General features: G+C 35.8%; 1 pseudogene; it reads left to right on the plus strand.

Moving 5' to 3' along the window:
• The first annotated feature begins 10,051 nt into the window (after positions 1-10,051).
• LOC132363355 (large ribosomal subunit protein eL19-like) overlaps positions 10,052-19,488 on the plus strand; it is a 73,438-nt pseudogene continuing 64,001 nt past the window's right edge.

Raw genomic sequence — 19,488 nt, forward strand, 5'->3', positions numbered from 1 at the left:
TTGTCATTATAAAAGTGGTGGCACAGTGGTTAAGAATACGCCTGCCAATGCAGGGGACATGGGTTCGATCCCTGGCCCAGGAAAATCCCACATGCCGTGGAGCAACTAAGCCCGTGCGCCATAACTACTGAGCCTGCGCTCTAGACCCCGTGTGCCCCAACTACTGAAGCCCGTGCCCCTAGAGCCCGTGCTCCGCAACAAGAGAAGCCACTGCAGTGAGAAGCCCGCGCACCACAATGAAGAGTAGCCGCCGCTCACCGCAACTAGAGAAATCCCGTGCACAGCCACAAAGACCCAACACAGCCAAAAAATTTTAAAAAAATAAATTAATTAATTTTAAAAGTAAGAAGGTGAACATTTCTGCAAGTAACATTTAGTTGTAGTAGTCTTTCTCGAATATTAATATCATTTACAGTAGTTTTAACACAGGTCATTTAATTGTTCTGCATCTGAATTTTCATTTTCAAAGTTAGAATATTAAGTTCAAGTAACATTTTGATGAAACATTCAAAAGGTGTAATGCGTATATAAAAGTACAATCTGTACAAACTATAATTTTATCTAAATTAAAGTTTTTATATTCCATCAGTGTAAGGTCAAACAGAGAACTGCAGGCCCATGAGGAGTTAAAACTGTTAGACTCTGGGCCGTTTTACCAACTGAGAATACTGCTATGCACATTTTATATGTTATTTTAGCAATAAATGTAAAAGAAGACATGTTGCAAACAGGTGGATCTCTATAGTAGATGTAATCAGAAAGCTTCAGTTTATTGATCTAATAGCAGGCACTTAAATTGTTTTTTACTTAAATATAACAAGTAAAATACCTCAGTTAACTGGCTGGAAACCTCATTTCCTATGCATGGGCGCAAGAAGAAGAAAATTTCATTTAAAATTGTTTAGATTTATTTGCAATATTGTAGATAGACTGTGGGGTGTGTGTGTATAGCAATTTTATTAAGAGACAAAGTCTTAATAGTTAATATCTTCAAATTTGGAGTCAAGTGGTTTTTCACACCTAAAATCTGTGTGGCTTTAGATAAATGACTCAGCTTCTTGAAGCCTTAGTTTATCATATATAAATTAGATAAGAAAGCCAGAATCTCTTTCTAGGGTTATTACCAAGGTCAAGAAAGGTAATACTTGCAAAAGTTTGATCATTGTGTCTCAAATCCAGTATATTATTCTTAGTGATAATAGTAGTAAGTATAGTTTTCACTTTGTACACAGATGGCTTGTCAGTTACAACACAGAAGGAACTAGGTATATTTGCATGTGAAATACAGCTCTTTGTTGTATAAAATGAGAATTCTCATGGGAACTCTTTGTTCTGTCTCACACAGATGCACCTAGAGACACAACACACTCACTTTAAATGTGCAACAGAGTGGTTAGCAGAATGGGATTTCCTTAATAGCAGACATGACTTTCTATTACAGGCGGTAATTGTAATTCTTAGTGTCAGTACAATAAGAAGGAAAACTGCTATTAATCTGTTTCCTGATATGGCTAAGCAACTTCTCCATCTTAATCCAGGAAGTTGTAGCTAGACTGAGCACCAAATCTCTTAGGTTCTCTGATTTCACTAACACTTGCCTTTGTGTTCAGATATGTTGGAAACTGAAAAGAATAGGGCTCATTAGCTAATGAGGGTCAGACAGAGAAATGGGTTGAAGCCTGACAATGAATTGGGGAATCAATATAAAAACATTATTGCTCACAGACAAAAAGAAAAAAATAGGGGGGGGGATTAAAGGTTAAAGGAGTTAAGTGCAGAAACAAAAAGTAAGAAATTAGATAAGGTGTAAAGGGAAAGAGTGATAGTGACTTAAAAAGTTGCAAGAAAAGGAAAAAAAAAAGTATAGGGTAAAAGTAAAAGACAGTAACAGAAAGTGAGCTAAGGGAGCGGAACAAAGCAAACGAACAGATTCCTGGCAGAAGAATATTATTAATGGTTATGAGCCCTCACTTCACTGGTTATGATAGAAGTTCAAGCTTTTTTTTTTCTCCCTACAGTTTTCATACTATAAACCGTGCTTTGATTTCATTTCTTCAAATCTCAGTTGAGGCCAGATGCATCCAGCAGTGACCACAGAGATGGTACAATGCAATCAAAGCATTGTTAAGTGGACTCTGGGAATTGTAGATGTTTAGGATTAGAGTACATTGCAAAGGCAAGTTATTTTGTAGTCTTCAGATGACTTTAGTTTAGAGCATTTCTTTTGTACTCAAGTAAACAAAGACTACTCTGCTTAGTATATAGAATTCCAAATTCTATATTCCAAATTCTATATTCTTAGTATATAGAATTCCAAATTCCTGACATAGGGTTTACTAAAATGATGTTTCATGCTAGAAACTGGAAAGCTTAGCATTCAACCAGTTAACCTTAGCAAGCAGAATTGCAGGTGACTTCAGTGCTAGTACACGGCATTACATTTACTCTGCCCCCTGAGCATTGACTTTGGATATAAATTGAGTATGTTTGATCTTGAAGTCACTTAATTTTTCTGTTAAGAAATGGTCCTTTAGGTAATATTTCACTTAGTATCTGTTCTATAAAAAAGTGTTATTAAAGAATTGGTGACATAGGTTTTTGAACCGAAGTCCCATCTTCTCACTTCCTGAAAAATCTTAGTTTTTAGCTTCAAACTGGAACCTTGAATAGGTTCTTGCCTGTGCTTTGTTGGTGCTTAACAATTCTATTGCGTGTAATAGCTTCATAATTACAGCTCATGTTCCAACTCATCAGAAGTGTTATCTATGAGTAAAATGATATAAAAGGTAAGTAATGCTTCAATAAATAAAATATTCCCAAGTTTAAAATATAGATTATAATTAATAATAGTATTTTGATCTTTATGTCTATTCACATAAACCATTTTTTGGGTCATTTCCTAGTTCCTGAGTAATTTACAAGTATTCTTCATCAAATATATTTGGTGTTTCTTCTGTGTAATGATTTAAAAAGCTTAAATTTTCTTTGAGTTCCTATACAGTAGAAAACAATCATGTTTTTCTTTATGGATCTGTGAGGTTTTTTAAAAATTGTTTTTATTGAAGTAGAGTTGATTTACAATGTTGTGTTAATTTCTGCTGTACAGCAAAGTAATTCAGATATATATAGATATACATTCTTTTTTTTAAATTCTTTTTCATTATGGTTTATCACAGGATACTGAATATAGTTCTCTGTGCTATACAGTAGGACTTGTTGTTTATTCATTGCATACATAAAAGCTCACATCTGCTCACCCCAACCTCCCACTTCATCTCTCCCCCACCGACCTCCCCCTTGGCAACCACAAGTCTGTTCTCTATGTCTGTGAGTCTATTTCTGTTTTGTAGATAGGTTCATTTGTGTCATATTTCAGATTCCACATATAAGTGACATCATATGGTATTTGTCTTTTTCTTTCTGACTTAACTTCGCTTAGTATGATAATCTCTAGTTGCATCCATGTTGCTGCAAATGGCATTATTTTGTTCTTTATTATGGCTGAGTAGTATTCCATTGTGTATATGTACCACATCTTTTTTATCCATTCATCTGCTGATGGACATCTAAGTTGTTTCCAAGTCTTGGCTATTGTGAATAGTGCTGCTATGAACATAGGGATGCATGTCTTTTTGGATTAGAGTTTTGTCTGGATATATGCCCAGGAGTGGGATTGCTGGATCATATGGTAATTCTATTTTTAGTTTTCTGAGGAACCTCCATGCTGTTTTCCACAGTGGCTGTAACAATTTACATTCTCACCAACAGTGTAGGAGGGTTCCCTTTTCTCCACATCCTCTCCAGCATTTGTCATTTGTAGAGTTTTTTTTTTTTAAACATCTCTATTGGAGTATAATTGCTTTACAATGGTGTGTTAGTTTCTGCTTTATAACAAAGTGAATCAGTTATACATATACATATGTCCCCATATCTCTTCCGTCTTGCGTCTCCCTCCCTCCCACCCTACCTATCCCATCCCTCTAGGTGGTCACAAAGCACTGAGCTGATCTCCCTGTGCTATGCGGCTGCTTCCCACTAGCTAGCTATTTTACATTTGGTAGTGTATATATGTCCATGCCACTCTCTCACTTTGTCCCATTTTACCCTTCCCCCTCCCCGTATCCTCAAGTCCATTCTCTAGTAGGTCTGTGTCTTTATTCCCATCTTGCCCCTAGGTTCTTCATGACTATTTTTGTTTTGTTTTGTTTTTTAGATTCCATATATATGTGTTAGCATACAGTATTTGTTTTTCTCTTTCTGACTTACTTCACTCTGTATGACAGACTCTAGGTCCATCCACCTTACTACAAATAACTCAATTTCATTTCTTTTTATGGCTGAGTAATATTCCATTGTATATATGTGCCACGTCTTCTTTATCCATTCATCTGTCGATGGACACTTAGGTTGCTTCCATGTCCTGGCTATTGTAAATAGAGCTGCAATGAACATTTTGGTACATGACTCTTTTTGAATAATGGTTTTCTCAGGGTATATGCCCAGTAGTGGGATTGCTGGGTCGTATGGTAGTTCTATTTTTAGTTTTTTAAGGAACCTCCATACTGTTCTCCACAGTGGCTGTATCAATTTACATTCCCACCAACAGTGCAAGAGTGTTCCCTTTTTTCCACACCCTCTCCAGGACTTATTGTTTGTAGATTTTTTGATGATGCCATTCTGACTGGTGTGAGATGATACCTCATTGTAGTTTTGATTTGCATTTCTCTAATGATTAGTGATGTTGTGTAGAGTTTTTAATGATGGCCATTCTGACTGGTGTGGAGTGGTACCTCATTGTAGTCTTGATTTGCATTTCTCTAATAATTAGTGATGTTGAGCATCTTTTCTTTTTTTTTTTTCTTTTTTTTTTTTTAGAGGAATTTTCCCATTCACTTTTTTTTTTTAATTATTTATTTTTATTTATTTATTTATATATGGCTGTGCTGGGTCTTCGTTTCTGTGCGAGGGCTTTCTCCAGTTGCGGCAAGTGGGGGCCACTCTTCATTGCGATGCACGGGCCTTTCACTATCATGGCTTCTCTTGTTGCGGAGCACAGGCTCCAGACGGACAGGCTCAGTAATTGTGGCTCAGTAATTGTGGCTCACGGGCCTAGCTGCTCTGCGGCATGTGGGATCTTCCCAGACCAGGGCTCGAACCCGTGTCCCCTGCATTGGCAGGCAGATTCTCAGCCACTGCGCCACCAGGGAAGCCCTGAGCATCTTTTCATGTGCCTATTGGCCATCTGTATTTCTTCTTGGATAAATGTCTTTTTAGGTCTTCTGCCCATTTTTCAATTGTTTTGTTGTTGTTGTTGTTGTTGGGTGGTATGAGCTGTTTGTATATTTTGGAAATTAAGCCCTTGTCCGTCAGATCATTTGCAAATATTTTCTCCCATTCCATAGGTTGTCTTTTTGTCTTGTTTATGGTTTCCATTGCTGTGCAAAAGTTTGTAAGTTTGATTAGAGCCCATTTGTTTATTTTTGTTTTTATTTCTATTGCCTTGGGAGACCTAAGAAAACATTGGTACAATTTATGTCAGAGAATGTTTTGCCTATGATCTCTTCTAGCAGTTTTATGGTGTCATGTCTTATGTTTAAGTCTTTGATCCTGTGTGAGTTTTAAATAAAAGAAAAATGGAAAAAATTTGAAACAAGTCCTAGTAATCTGATGTGTCTCATGGTTTAATCAAATTTGCTCAGTGCAGTTTTTTTTTGTTTCTTTGTGTTTTTCAATGCAGTTTTTAATCAGAACATTTGTTTTGAGTGACCATATTCTTGTGTGGGACTAACCAGGCAAATGTTTGTTTATTAAAGAATAAATAAACATTTAATAATTAGAAATGAAGTGATCTGTCAGGACTGCTGCTTGTCCCTGGTTCTGTGCATGCCTGGCTCGTATGTGGATCAAGTGCTGTTCTGGTGACAGGTGTTAGTGTCCACTGTCTGCTGTACCATCTCTCAAATACCGTGTGTCTACAGGGACAAGTGAATTTCCGAATGGGTGATTAGAACAAAACTGAGTTGCCCAACAGAATTTTCGAGATACTTACATCATTTTATATGCACTTCTAACAAAAATTACAGTGAAATTTTTAGAACACATGATTATGAAACGTTTGAGTTCCTGAGAGAGAAGAATTTCCAAAAAAGCCACCAGAAGTTATCATAGAAGATGGGGATGGGAAGATGAGGGGAGATGCGTAGAAGACTAAAAACTCTGCTTCTTTCTTGCTTTGGATTTCACCATATAATTTAAGACATTCTTGCAGGGTTGTTAGACTTAAAGTACTCCTGGAAATTCAATCTAATCTCAACGATTCATATTCTAAAAATTACTAATGAAATATCTTCAAATTTATTAGCATTTATTACATGCTGGGTGTAGAACTGTTTTATATGTATTTTCTCATTCAATCTTTTTAAAAATCCAACAATATTGACCCCATTTTGCACATTAGGAAACCAGCCAAGAGAGGTGAGTATTTTGGCCAAGATCATCCAGCTAGTAATAATGGAAAAGAAATTTTAATCTAGATGTGCCTAGCTCCACTCAGACATAGATGCATGAAATTTACTGTGCAACTGATAAATTAAACCTAACCTTCTAAAACATTTCTCTCTTATTCAGTCCCACAGCCATGACTGGTATTATTATTAACCTGAGGGCTCTGCTTTCTAGAAATTTAATTGTGGATAATCATGGAAAATATAGCTGCCAAATATCTAATTCAAACCACTTGTTTGTCCCACATAATTCTTCTTTTATTTTTCATGAAACATTGAAAATAGATGCTCCACATTCTAGAACCCCAAGTCTTTACCCAACAGTGTAAAAAGTGTGAGACACAGCTACCTTTTTTTCCCCCACATGACTATAGCTTCTTTCCCCTCAACTTTAGCCTACTGGTAATTGTATTATTTTATGCTGTCAAAAGTCTCCATGCTTCCTTTCCTAATGTGCCAAGGTCACCTTCTCAATTATTTTTCTCAGTGGATCATGATTTAGCAAGCTCTACTCATCATATGCAGCTAAAGTAATAGAAGGCCCTAATCCCCATTTATTCTAATTATATAAAAATTTGGCTAGCTATAATGCTAAATGTGCCCTTTGACCTGAAGAAAATATTTCTGAGCTGTTTCGTTCACCTAGAACGATAAATGAGATGCATCAGAAGTTCCTTAACTAATTGAGAAATGCTTGAATGATCTTGTCTATTTGACTTCTGCCTACTGGGACACATTTTACTGATGGCTTGAAAGAAACTTTAGACTCTAATCAGTAAGGTGGAGCATTTTTAAGCAGAGTATTTTAAGATTAAAGAATAGCGTCATTGAAATGAACTTCAAAAAAGGAAGAACACAACATGATCAAAGATTTAAGCAAAAAGGTACTTTTTAAAGCACAGAGATAAAATTTATTTAATTAGACCATGTTACTGAGGGAGATAAAATCTCTAGTCTGAAGCCAGAAGAAGGTAGGCTATTACTTTATCTTAGTTTAAGCATTAAAGCATACATATTACAGATAATGGATGTTCTTTTGCCTGGTGACAGGGCAGGAAGAGGGCTTTGATTTCATGAAGTACATGTGGTACAAGTTTATAAGCGAGTTCATTTCAGCCATGTCCACAAAAAGCACTCTAACAACAATTCATGTGATCACTTCCTCCTGGGGGCTCAGTGAGATGCGGAAGATCTAGGTTTTATAGGATGGTTAGTTAACTTAAATGGTTGCACTATCTTCTAAATAATGTCAGGGCCCATTTAGCTATGAATAGAGGACCCTGATCCATGGAAATAAATGCACCCATGACCTTGGCTAACCATCTTACGGTGTCGGGTCATAATTACAGCTGGGCCCTTGAGTAAAACAACTCCAGAAGCAGCGACGTCTAGCAGTTCTCTTTAGCAACATTAAATGTTGTAGAACTTTATGTTGATTTATTTTGTATGCAAAGGGGAGCAAATAATTGGGGGCGCCCAAACTTTGTTTTCCATAAATGCCTTGAGACTGGACTTTTTTCACTAAGTCCTGAGTCAGGTCAAATAAAGACAAGCCCCAAACTTGTCAGGCATATGAATAATAGTCACATAAAGAATATTTGTGAACATAAAATAAAGATGCAACAGATAACTAAGATTAACAAATAATCTCCAATCATTTGATGCTCAAATCTTTCAGTGAGTCCTTATAAAGGAGAGAAGTGCTATGAGAGAAGGGGGAGGAGAGAGGGTGTCTCATCCTATCAAGTCAAGTGAGAGAGGTCTCTAAGAGAAATGTTCTTAGGGGCTCAGATAGCTAGCAGAATCTTGTTCTTCTGTTACACTACTGAGCTGCAATCCATGGGCTCTCTTGGTGCCATCCCTGGAGTGTAGCAAAGTGAGAAGTCCCTTTGGAGAACCTGAATTGTATACCTGTGATTTTGGAGGCATGATAGAGGATGACAGTTCCAAATGCAGAGGACTGCAGATGGAGCACATGGGATGGCAAGCAGAATGGGGAGGTTTTGCACCACTGTGCCAAACTAGTAAGGAGAGTATCAAGAAAATCACCCATAGAAATGAACGCATTCACGAAGGGGAGATTGGTATACCGTTTCTGGGTCCGATATCGGTTTATGGATCAGATTGCTGATAGCCTCTGCACAGATCTGAGCTGGGAGGAAGGTAATGCAACGTGATATCAGGGCAGAGAGAACTACTGTTGCAGCTTATTTTTTTCAGAAGGGGAATCTAAGATGCAGATTAGTATGCTGGCCACTTAGTAGGGATCATTCTTGGGAGTAACACTTATGGAAGAAAGAGGAAGGAGGCAGGGTTGGGCATTGCAAACCCGACAAAGACCTCATCTCTAGAGCTGGGACAGATCATCAGAGTTGTCCTGTGAGTTGAGTTGAAGGGACTGAGTCTTTATACCCCTGCACTGATCCATCATTGGGCAGGCTGCTCCTGGAAGGAGGTGAGAACTTGGGCAAGATAATTTTTTTCTCAAGTGAGTTAATCCCAAAAGACAGCTGACAGCTGAGGGCTGCTTTCTGGCTTTTTGCAGCTGCTGGGAGCATAAACTGTTGATTTTAGAACTGAGATCTGGACAGCACATTATGGTGTTCATCATAAAAGCTTTTCTTTTTACAGCTTGGCAGTCCTCAGAGCTAAGGAGGGGTGTATTAGTCAGGGTCCTTCAGAGGAACAGAACAAACCAAATGTGTATATGTACACATATAACAGGATGTAATTTATATAATATGTAATTATATATTAATATATGTTAGCATAATATATATTTTATATAACGTATGTTTTATATTATAAATGTATATATTGTTATATAATTATATATATCATTATATTGTTTATATTATATATGTATTATATGCTATATATAACATACTTTATATCATATATATAATATAGAGAGAGAGAGGGGTCGAGGAAGGATTGATTTTAAGGAACTGGCTTATGCAATTATTTAAGATCCATTAGCATAACATCTGATCTACAAGCTTAACGTTGGTTAGGATTCACAAACAGACTGTAGACTCAGGAAGAGTTTCAGTTCAGGTCCAAAGGCAGCTTGCTGGCAGTATTCCTTCTTGTTCAAGAGAGATCAATCTTTATGCTAGTAAGGCTCTTGACTGATTAGGTGAGGCCCACCCATATCAGAGGATCATCTGCCTTACTCCAAGTCTGCAGATTTAAATGTTAATCTGACCCAAAAAACATCTTCACAGAAATATCCAGAATAATGTTTAAGCAAATATATGGTCACCATGTCCTAGCCAAGCTGACATTTAAAATTAACCATTACAAGTGCTCTGTTTGTGGATCATGGTACATTAAGTCTAATAATGTGGAACCTTTGACCTTAATAATGTAGTACGAGAGGTAAACATTTAAAATTAGTCATACTTAATATAAAATTCTTCAACATAACAAAAAAGTAGCCAGAATTAAGCCATATATTTGTCTGAAGTAAATCTTCTTATTAATACATATACCACACCTACATATAATCTTTTAGAATATGGGAAAGAGGCTTTCTTTTTGCTGCTGCTGCAGCCATGAGTATACACAGGCTTCAGGAGAGGTTTGCCTCCAATGTCTTGTGCTCTGGTAAAAATGTTGGTTGGGTCTCAGTAAGACCAATGAAATCTCCAGTGCCAACTCCCATCAGCAGATCTGGATGCTGATTAAGGGTGTACTGAGCATCTGCAAGCATCTCCACTCCCAGGCTTGATGCAGAAAAACACCTTGGCCACCGGGAGAACAGGCATGCGGTCATGAATAAAGAAATGGTCCTGCCAGTGCTAGGATGCCTGAGAAGGTACCCTGGAGGAGGAGAATGAGAATTCTGCTGCTCAGAAGATACCGTGAATCTAAGATTTATCACTACCTGTGTCACAGTCTGTACTTAAAGGTGAAGGGAAATGCATTCAAAAACAAGTGAATTCTCTTGAACATGTCCAGAAGCTGAAGGCAGTAAAGGTCCAAAAGAAGCTCCTGGCTGACCAGGCTGAGGGCTTCGGGTCTCAGACCAAGGGAGCACACAAGTTCTGGGAAGAATAGCTCCAGACCAAGAAGGAAGAAATCATCAAAACTCTATTCAATGAAGCAATGCCATTTGCAGCAGCATGGATGGACTTATAGAGATTATCATACTAAGTGAAGTAAGCCAGACAGAAAAATATCATATGATATCACTTATATGTGGAATTTAAAAAACTGATACAAATGAATTTATTTATAAAACAGACTCACAGACATAGAAAACAGACTTATGGTTACCAAAGAGGAAAGTGAGGGGGGCGGGGATAAATTAGGAGCTTGGGATTAATAGATACACACTACTATATATAAACTAGATAATCAACAAGGACATACTGTATAGCACAGGGAACTATACTCAATAGCTTGTAATAACCTATAATGGAAAAGAATCTGGAAAAGAATATTTATACACATATATGTGTATATATATTTATAAATAATGTATAATTGAATCACTTTGCTGTACACCTGAAAGTAACACAACATTGTAAATCAACTATACTTCAATAAAAAAAAGTCTATTCAAGGCAGAAAAGACCAAGAAATAAAGCTCCCCCTCTTTCAGCAATTACATAGATCAGTCATTCAACTAAAAATAAAACCCTTATCTACCCTTCCCACCAAAAAAAAAAAAATTGAAAGAAAGAAAATGTGGAAAGAAGGCCATAATGCTTTAACCTTTAGAGGATGTTTATAACGGTCCATTAGTTGCCTTACAGGTACTAATTCTTTCTCTCTGTGACAGATGCTTAGGCCATCACTGTGGATTGAATCCAGTATGAGAGCTCCAAAAAGAGCAAGGTCCAGGGCTTCTAGCCAGAGACTCATAGATATTATTTGTACACATGCTGTCTCTGCTATCCACACCCTTTTGGCTAAGATTTCATGTATATGCAAATCGCACACCTCTAATATGTTGACACTGATGGAGTGCAGTGGTCCTCATTAGGAGCTCGGCAGCCCCCATGTGTAGGTGCTGATAAGGTGCTGTTGCCAGAAGTGGGATTTTGAGTTCTAATTTACACACACATGAGCACATAGTAACTTTATGAGTTTTCTGTGTGAAAAGAGCACAGGTAAAAGGGAACCAATTTTGAGCCATTTTGGTGATTTCAAGCCATTTTGAGACTCGCTCAAGAAGGCTGTCTGCCAGCAAGGGCATTCTCATAGCAAAAGGCAGAAGTTGTGAAGGGAATTAGAAGAGATCATTTGGAAGCTATCTTCCACATGAGGAAAATATGCATTTTTCAGAACCTGGCATGCATTTCATAAGAAAACACCCTATTTCCTAAATACCACTGAAAATATTAAGAAATATGGTAGGGAATGAACTCATAATAGCCAAATCCAGGTCTAAACCCAAATTAGAGGGATTAATAAAGGACATTTTCAGGAAGAAAGAAGATTTTAGATAATATTTGGTATGATCAAGAGGATACATAATCTTAGTGTTCTGGTTAAGTCTTTACCAATAAAAATTTTTAAAAGGAGAAAAAAACCCCAAGTCTTTACAAGAAAATTGTGATCAAAGTATAAAACAAAACTATAGTATGGTATTGCAAGATTATTTCAATACAAATAGTCTCTAAAAGGTCATTAGTTTGACATTTTCTTTTGAAGTAAACTGTTTTGACTCAGGCTTCCATTCCTCTCTGTGTTGAATTATACTAAACAATTATGTGGAGAAAAATAATTATGTAACCATAATTAAAATCACTGTTAAGTTTTTAAATTATCTAAGTAAAACTACTGAAAAAGTACAGAAGGTTTAATGAATGTTATGAAAATAACAAAAATAATATGGTCTTTTTCAATGACAGAGGTATTATAGGTGACAATTTTATGATGGATATAGAAGAGGAAAACTGGAGGGAAATATAGGGGAGTTTATTTCTTAAAATGAATTTGTAGAAAGTCAAGATATACAATTTTGATAACACAAGAAATAGACTCAAGTGTTATATTGAATCATTATCCTTGAAAGATAAAACAGACAGAGTAGAATCCTAGTATATCTGAGTGGCTGTGACATAATACTAAGTAGCTGTCTGGTATGAGACATGTTACTCTTCTGCTTCTCCTTCCATTCTGTTTTTTACCTGCTCATTCCCCATTCTGATGATAAGGAGTTAGCTTATTTCTTGATTCTCCTTTTAGTCATTCATCTGCATCACTGAATCTGAGAGATCCCATGACTTAGGTATTTATAAATAGGGATACTGAACTAATCTTAAATTACATACTCTATAGAAAAATTATCCCCTTCCAATTCTAATATTTAGTGTTTGTTTTCATCAGGAAAGTAACATTTCAAAGTTATTGAGGATGACTTTTTGTGCCTGATTAGCTGAAAGAGTGAGAGAAAGGTATTGAAGATTTTAGATCCTTTTGTTCTGGTACTGATGGAAAGCTAGAGGAGTAGTGTTTCCTTATTTTTGGTGAAATAGTTGAAATTGTAATATGTTGAGTCTTTAACCTTCAAATATTTATAGAGTGGAATGAATTTATTTTTAAGATATCCTTTTATTTTTTATTTTTATTTTTTAAACATCTTTATTGGAGTATAATTGCTTTACAGTGGTGTGTTAGTTTCTGCTGTATAACAAAGTGAATCAGTTATACATATACATATATCACCATATCTCCTCCCTCTTGCATCTCCCTCCCACCCTCCCTATCCCACCCCTCTAGGTGGTCACAAAGCACCGAGCTGATCTCCCTGTGCTATGCGGCTGCTTCCCACTAGCTAGCTATTTTATGTTTGGTAGTGTATATATGTCCATGACACTCTCTCACTTTGTCCCAGCTTACCCTTTCCCCTCCCCATATGGAATCGAAAAAAAAAGTCATGAAGAACCTAGGGGCAAGATGGGAATAAAGACACAGACCTACTAAAGATATCATTTTAAATGTATGATTCCTTCTCAGTTTAGGTGATAAACGCCAGAGCCCTTGATTGCCTGGTCACTTGCCAAGGGATTCTAGAGTATTACCAGGTCCCAGTCTTCGGAGTAAAAGATAGCAATACGTTCCCTGGGTCAAGGAATTTTAGGTGGGGATTTTAGGTTTTAGTTGGAGGAGATATTAGAATAATGGAAATAGATGAATCCCTTAAGCTCCTATTTATCAGCTCATTATTTTGAAAAACTAATTGTGCAGCAGCTGCAAATATTTCCCACATGATTAGGCATTAGCATAAGGGTTTTGTTTACCTTGGGTAATACTAATCACATTTTCTTCGTGGCCAGTGAAGTTGATTTACATACAGACTATGTAAACCTTGCCACCCTCTTCACAGTAAAACAAAGAAATGAAGTTAAAATGTCTTTATTTTTCAATTAAATAATGTATGATTGATAACTTGAATCAATATTGGAACCAAAGTATAAAGAGTCCCAGACCTGTCAAATAGCATTGAAAGCAAGGAAATTTATGGGTACCATTCTAAATCACTATCAGGGTGGATTGCCAGTCTCTATTATAGAAGTAAGTTAACAGGGATGTTTTGGCTGAAACAGTGAAGAGGGATGTTGAATTCTGTTGCGCAAAAAGTATCCCATTTAGTTGCAGTTGGATGTATTTGGCAACTTCTCCTATGTGTGTTGGTTTAATACACTATACCACACATACCCATCTGATCTCTACCATGAGGAAAGAGAAAATTACCTACAATCTAAATAGGTTCATTCTTTGTTGTCAGGCAGAGATCTTTCTGGACTCCGATGACTCGAAATTCCTTTGCTCTTCTTTTTACCCTGAATCTCACATCCCCTCTTACAATTCAAGCTGTGTAAATGTGTATGTGTGTAAGTGTGTGTGTGTGCACGTGCTTTTTTGTGTGTCTGTGAAGGACACTTGGGCTTATCTTTTTTAAGAAATGGAAATTTTATTTTGAAAGACCTAAGATTTTTCCAGTATAGTATTGTCACACAGTGTTATGCACAAAATGTTTAAGTGAATTTTGCTTTTAACTGAGTGAATTTCAGACACTTTGCAATTTCCTCTTAAAATCCATCCTGTTTCAAAAAGAAACATTTCTGTAAAGCTTTTTTTTTTTTTCATATTATATTATTTGGTTTATTAGACTTTTATCCTCCTTTCCTTCAGAATCAGAATTTCAAGGTTGGTTACAGAATTTTGGAATTTTAGATTTTACAAATGAGTAAAATCAAAGGCTTTGATTTTTTTTTTTTTCAAATTTGCCCAGTTGAAGTTTTGCCTTGATGGTTTTAGGAGAAATTGTGAGGGGCAACTTAAGACTCAAGGAGATACCACAGCTCTTGAATTGTTTACAGCTTTAGAAATGTAGGGCTTCAAATGGTTAACTGAATCATCTTTATACTTTATACTCCAAACTAGTAGAGTGGGTCGTGTAGGTCACGTTCAAAATTAAGGGTGAACTTTCCTAAGAAAAACAATTTGGTAATGTAATTGTATTGTATTTGTGATCTCACAAATACACTTTTATTTTATATTTTAATTTTATTGGGGGTATAGTTGATTTACAATGTTGTTAGTTTCAAGTATACAGCAAAATGATTCAGTTATACAAACACATATATTCATTCTTTTTTAAGATTCTTTTCTCATATAGATTATCACAGAATACTGAGTGGAGTTCTCTGTGCTATACGGTAGGTCCTTGTTGGTTATCTATCTTATATACAGTAGTGTGTGTGTGTTCATCCCAAGCTCCTGATTTATCCCTCCCTCCACATTTCCCCTTTGGTAACCATAAGTTTATTTTTGATATCTGTAAGTCTGTTTCTGTTTGGTAAATAAGTTAATTTGTATCTCTTTTTTTGTAGAATTAGATTCCACATATTCTCTAGGTCCATCCATGTTGCTGTAAATGGCATTATTTCATTCATTTTTTTATGGCTGAGTAATATGCCATTGTATACATGTACCGCATCTTCTTTATCCATTCCTCTGTCAGTGGACACTTAGGTTGCTTCCATGTCTTGGCTATTGTAAGTAGTGCTGCAATGAATATTGGGGTGCATGTATCCTTTGGAATTATGGTTTTCTCCTGATGTATGCCCAGGAGTGGGATTGCTGGATCATATGGTAGCTCTATTTTTAGTTTTTTAAGGCATCTCCATACTGTTCTTCATAGTGGTTGTACCAATTTAGATTCCCACCAACAGTGTAGGACGGTTCCCTTTTCTCCACACCCTCTCCAGCATTTATTGTTAGCAGATATTTTGATGATGGCCATTTCTGACCGGTGTGAGGTGATACCTCATTGTAGTTTTGATTTGCATTTCTCTGATAACTAGTGTTGTTGAGCATCTTTTCATGTACTTTTTGGCCACCTGTATGTCTTCTTTGGAGAAATGTCTATTTAGATCTTCTGCCAATTTTTTGATTGGGTTACTTGTTTCTTTTATTAACATAGAGCTGCATGAACTGTTTGTGTATTTTGGAGATTAATCCCTTGTCAGTCGCTTCTTTTGCAACTATTTTCCCCCATTCCATGGGTTGTCTTTTCATTTGTTTATGGTTTCCTTTGCTGTGCAAAAGCTTTTAAGTTTAATTAGGTCCCATTTGTATATTTTTGTTTTTATTTTCATGACTCTAGGAGGTGGATCTAAAAAGATATTGCTGTAATTTAAGTCAGAGTGTTTTGCCTATGTTTTCCTTTAAGGGTTTTATAGTGTCTGGCCTTATATTTAGATCTTTGATTCATTTTGAGTTTATTTTAGTGTATGGTGTTAGAGAATGTTCTAGTTTCATTCTTTTATGTGTAGCTGTCCAGTTTTCCAAGCACCACTTAATGAAGAGACTGCCTTTTCTCCATTGTATATTCTTGCCTCCTTTGTCATAGATTAATTGACTATAGGTGCATGGGTTTATTTCTGGGCTTTCCATTATGTTCCATTGAGCTATATTTCTGTTTTTGTGTCAGTACATACTGTTGTTTGTTTGTTTGTTTGCTTTTTTTTGGGCCACACTGCACAGCATGTGGATCTTAGTTCCCGGACCGGGGATCGAACCCATGCTGCCTGTAGTGGAAGCAGAGTCTTAACCACTGGACTGCCAGGGAAGTCCCAGTATCATACTGTTTTGATGACTGTAGCTTTGTAGTATAGTCTGAAGTCAGGACGCCTGATTCCTCCAGCTTTGTTTTTCTTTCTGAGGATTGCTTTGACTGCTCGGGTCTTCTGTGTTTCCATATAAATTTAAAAATTTTTTTCTCATTCTGTGAAAAACACCATTGGTAACTTGATAGGGATTGTATTGAATCTGTAGATTGACTTGAGTAGTATAATCATTTGATGTTGATTTTTCCACTCCAAGAACATGGTATATCCTTCCATCTGTTTATGTCATCTCTGATTTCTTTCTTCAGTGTCTTAAAGTTTTCAGAGTAGAGGTCTTTTGTCTCCTTAGGTAAGTTTATTCCTAGGTATTTTTATTCTTTTTGATACGATGGTAAATAGGATTGTTTCCTTAATTTCTCTTTCTGATCTTTTGTTGTTAGTGTATAGGAATGCAAGAGATTTCTGTGTATTAATTTTGTGTCCTGCAACTTTACCAAATTCATTGATGAGCTCTAGTAGTTTTCTGGTAGCATTTAGGATTTTCTATGTATAGTATCATGTCATCTGCAAACAGTGTCAATTTTACTTCTTCTTTTCCAATTTGGATTCCTTTTATTTCTTTTTCTTCTCTGATTGCCAAGGCTAGTACTTCCAAAACTTTGTTGAATAAAAGTGGTGAAAATGGACATCCTTGCCTTCTTCCTGATCTTAGAGGAAATGCTTTTAGCTTTTCACCATTGAAAATCATGTTAGCTGTGGGTTTGTCATATATGGCCTCTTTATGTTGAGGTAAGTTCCTTCTATTCCCACTTTCTGGAGAGCTTTTATCATAAATTGGTGTTGAATTTTGTCAAAAGCTTTTTCTGCATCTTTTGAGATAATCATATGGTTTTTATTCTTCAGTTTGTTAATGTGGTGTATCACACTGATTTGCAGATATCAAAGAATCATTGTACCCCTGGGATAAATCCCACTTGATCATGGTGTAGGATCCTTTTAATGTATTTTTGGATTTGGTTTGCTAGTATCTTGTTGAGTATTTTTGTGTCTATGTTCAGTAAAGCTTTTAAACTTAAAAATAAGTTTCTCATAATGTATGTCTAACACAAAACGACAAAAAGTTAAATATCAAAAGCTATAAAAAATACATTTTTTTGATGGGTTAAATAGTTTTATATATTTTTGGTTTTACATACTCAAAGTGAGTTCTTGAGTTTTATGAGAAAAACTGAGAGGACAAGTCTTTCATATTTACCTTTACTGACACTCTTCATTCCTTTTGTGTGGATCCAGAGTTTTAATCATGTGTTATTTTCCTTCTACCTGAAGAACTTCCTTTAACATTTCCTATGGTGCAGGTCTGCTGATACCACCTAGTCTGAATACATCATTATTAACCTTACTTTTTTCAATGACTTGGAAAAATGTTTAATAAAAATTCATATACAGTGTATAATTCCATTTTCTTATTAAATCTATAAAGGTACAGAAAAATTTTTATGTCAGAATGTAACTAGTTTTCTTTAGATGAGGGGATTATAAATTATTTTTTGACTACTTTTGTTTATCAAAATTGTTTCATTTTGTCTTATTCTTCTTTTTATTATTGTGGTAAAATATATATAATGTAATATTTATCATTTTTACTTTTTGTAAGTGTACAATTCATTGGCATTAAATACATTCACAGTGTTGTGTAACCCCCAGGACTATTTATATCCAAACCATTTTCATCATCTCCAACTAAAACTCTGTACTTAACAGACAGTAGCTCACCCTTCCTGCTTGCTGTTCTACTTTCTATATTTATGAATTTGCCTATTCTAGGAACTTCATGTAAATGGAATCATATGATATTTGTCCTTCTGTGTTGGGCTTATTTCACTAAGAATAAAGTTCTCAAGTTCTATCCATATTATAGCATATATCAAAATTTCATTCTTTTTTATGACTAAGAAAATATTTTTATATTTTAATTTTTGAAACTTATATTCATAGACACTGCACTAATAAATGAAGGCTAAAATAACTAAAGATATTTTATTAGTAAAGGCTTTGCCTCTGAACACTATCAGTCATCATTCAGTTTAAGGTGAATGCTTATGTATTTTTATGATTTAGTAAACAGTGTTCTATTTATGTGACTTTGTACAAAACAGACTCTGTCCTTGTATTCTCCTCCACCTTGAATGTATGCAATCTGAGGTAGCCATATGCTGGGAAATAGCTTTTTAAAATGCTGCGGTATTCTTACTAAATTCAGTAAATATGGGATTGTTTTTGCTTTCAACAAAAGGTTATTGTATTGCTGCTATATACTAGGCACTGACAGGTAAAAAGTATTACAAGGCTCAAGCCATACACTCCACATGCTCACCGTAGAGGAGAGGGGGTAAATAAGCAATGTTAATATGAAGGAAAACCAGGGCCACAGAAGATTCAGAAAGTGCTGTGGAAATAGACAGTAGGGTCTACTTCTTTCTGACTAAGGAAGAGAAACTCTTTCCCAGAGAGGTAACCCACAAAGTACATCAAGAGGGATAAATAGTATTTCTGAAGTTGAAGGAAACAGCAGAGCCATTCTAAGCAGAGAATCACACATGCAAAGCTATAATGAAGAAATAATGGTCAGAAATTTAACATATCAGGAGACAGAAGTACGTAGAAGAAAGGAATAATAGAGATGAGGCACCAATTTTCAAATTAAAAGGTTGAAGGTAACCATAAACAATGACAATTTATTTTTCCTCAAAAATTAAACAATATCAAGTGATTTAAGTTTAAATAGTGATGCTTTATTTTAACCATGCTCGACTCTAATAAAAGTAGATCGTTTTCCTTTTTTTTTTTTAAATCCCTTTGAAGGCAGTGTGCTCCAATTGAAAGATCTTAAG

Source organism: Balaenoptera ricei, chromosome 3 (genome assembly GCF_028023285.1).
Source record: "Balaenoptera ricei isolate mBalRic1 chromosome 3, mBalRic1.hap2, whole genome shotgun sequence".
Classification (NCBI taxonomy): Eukaryota; Metazoa; Chordata; class Mammalia; order Artiodactyla; family Balaenopteridae; genus Balaenoptera; species Balaenoptera ricei.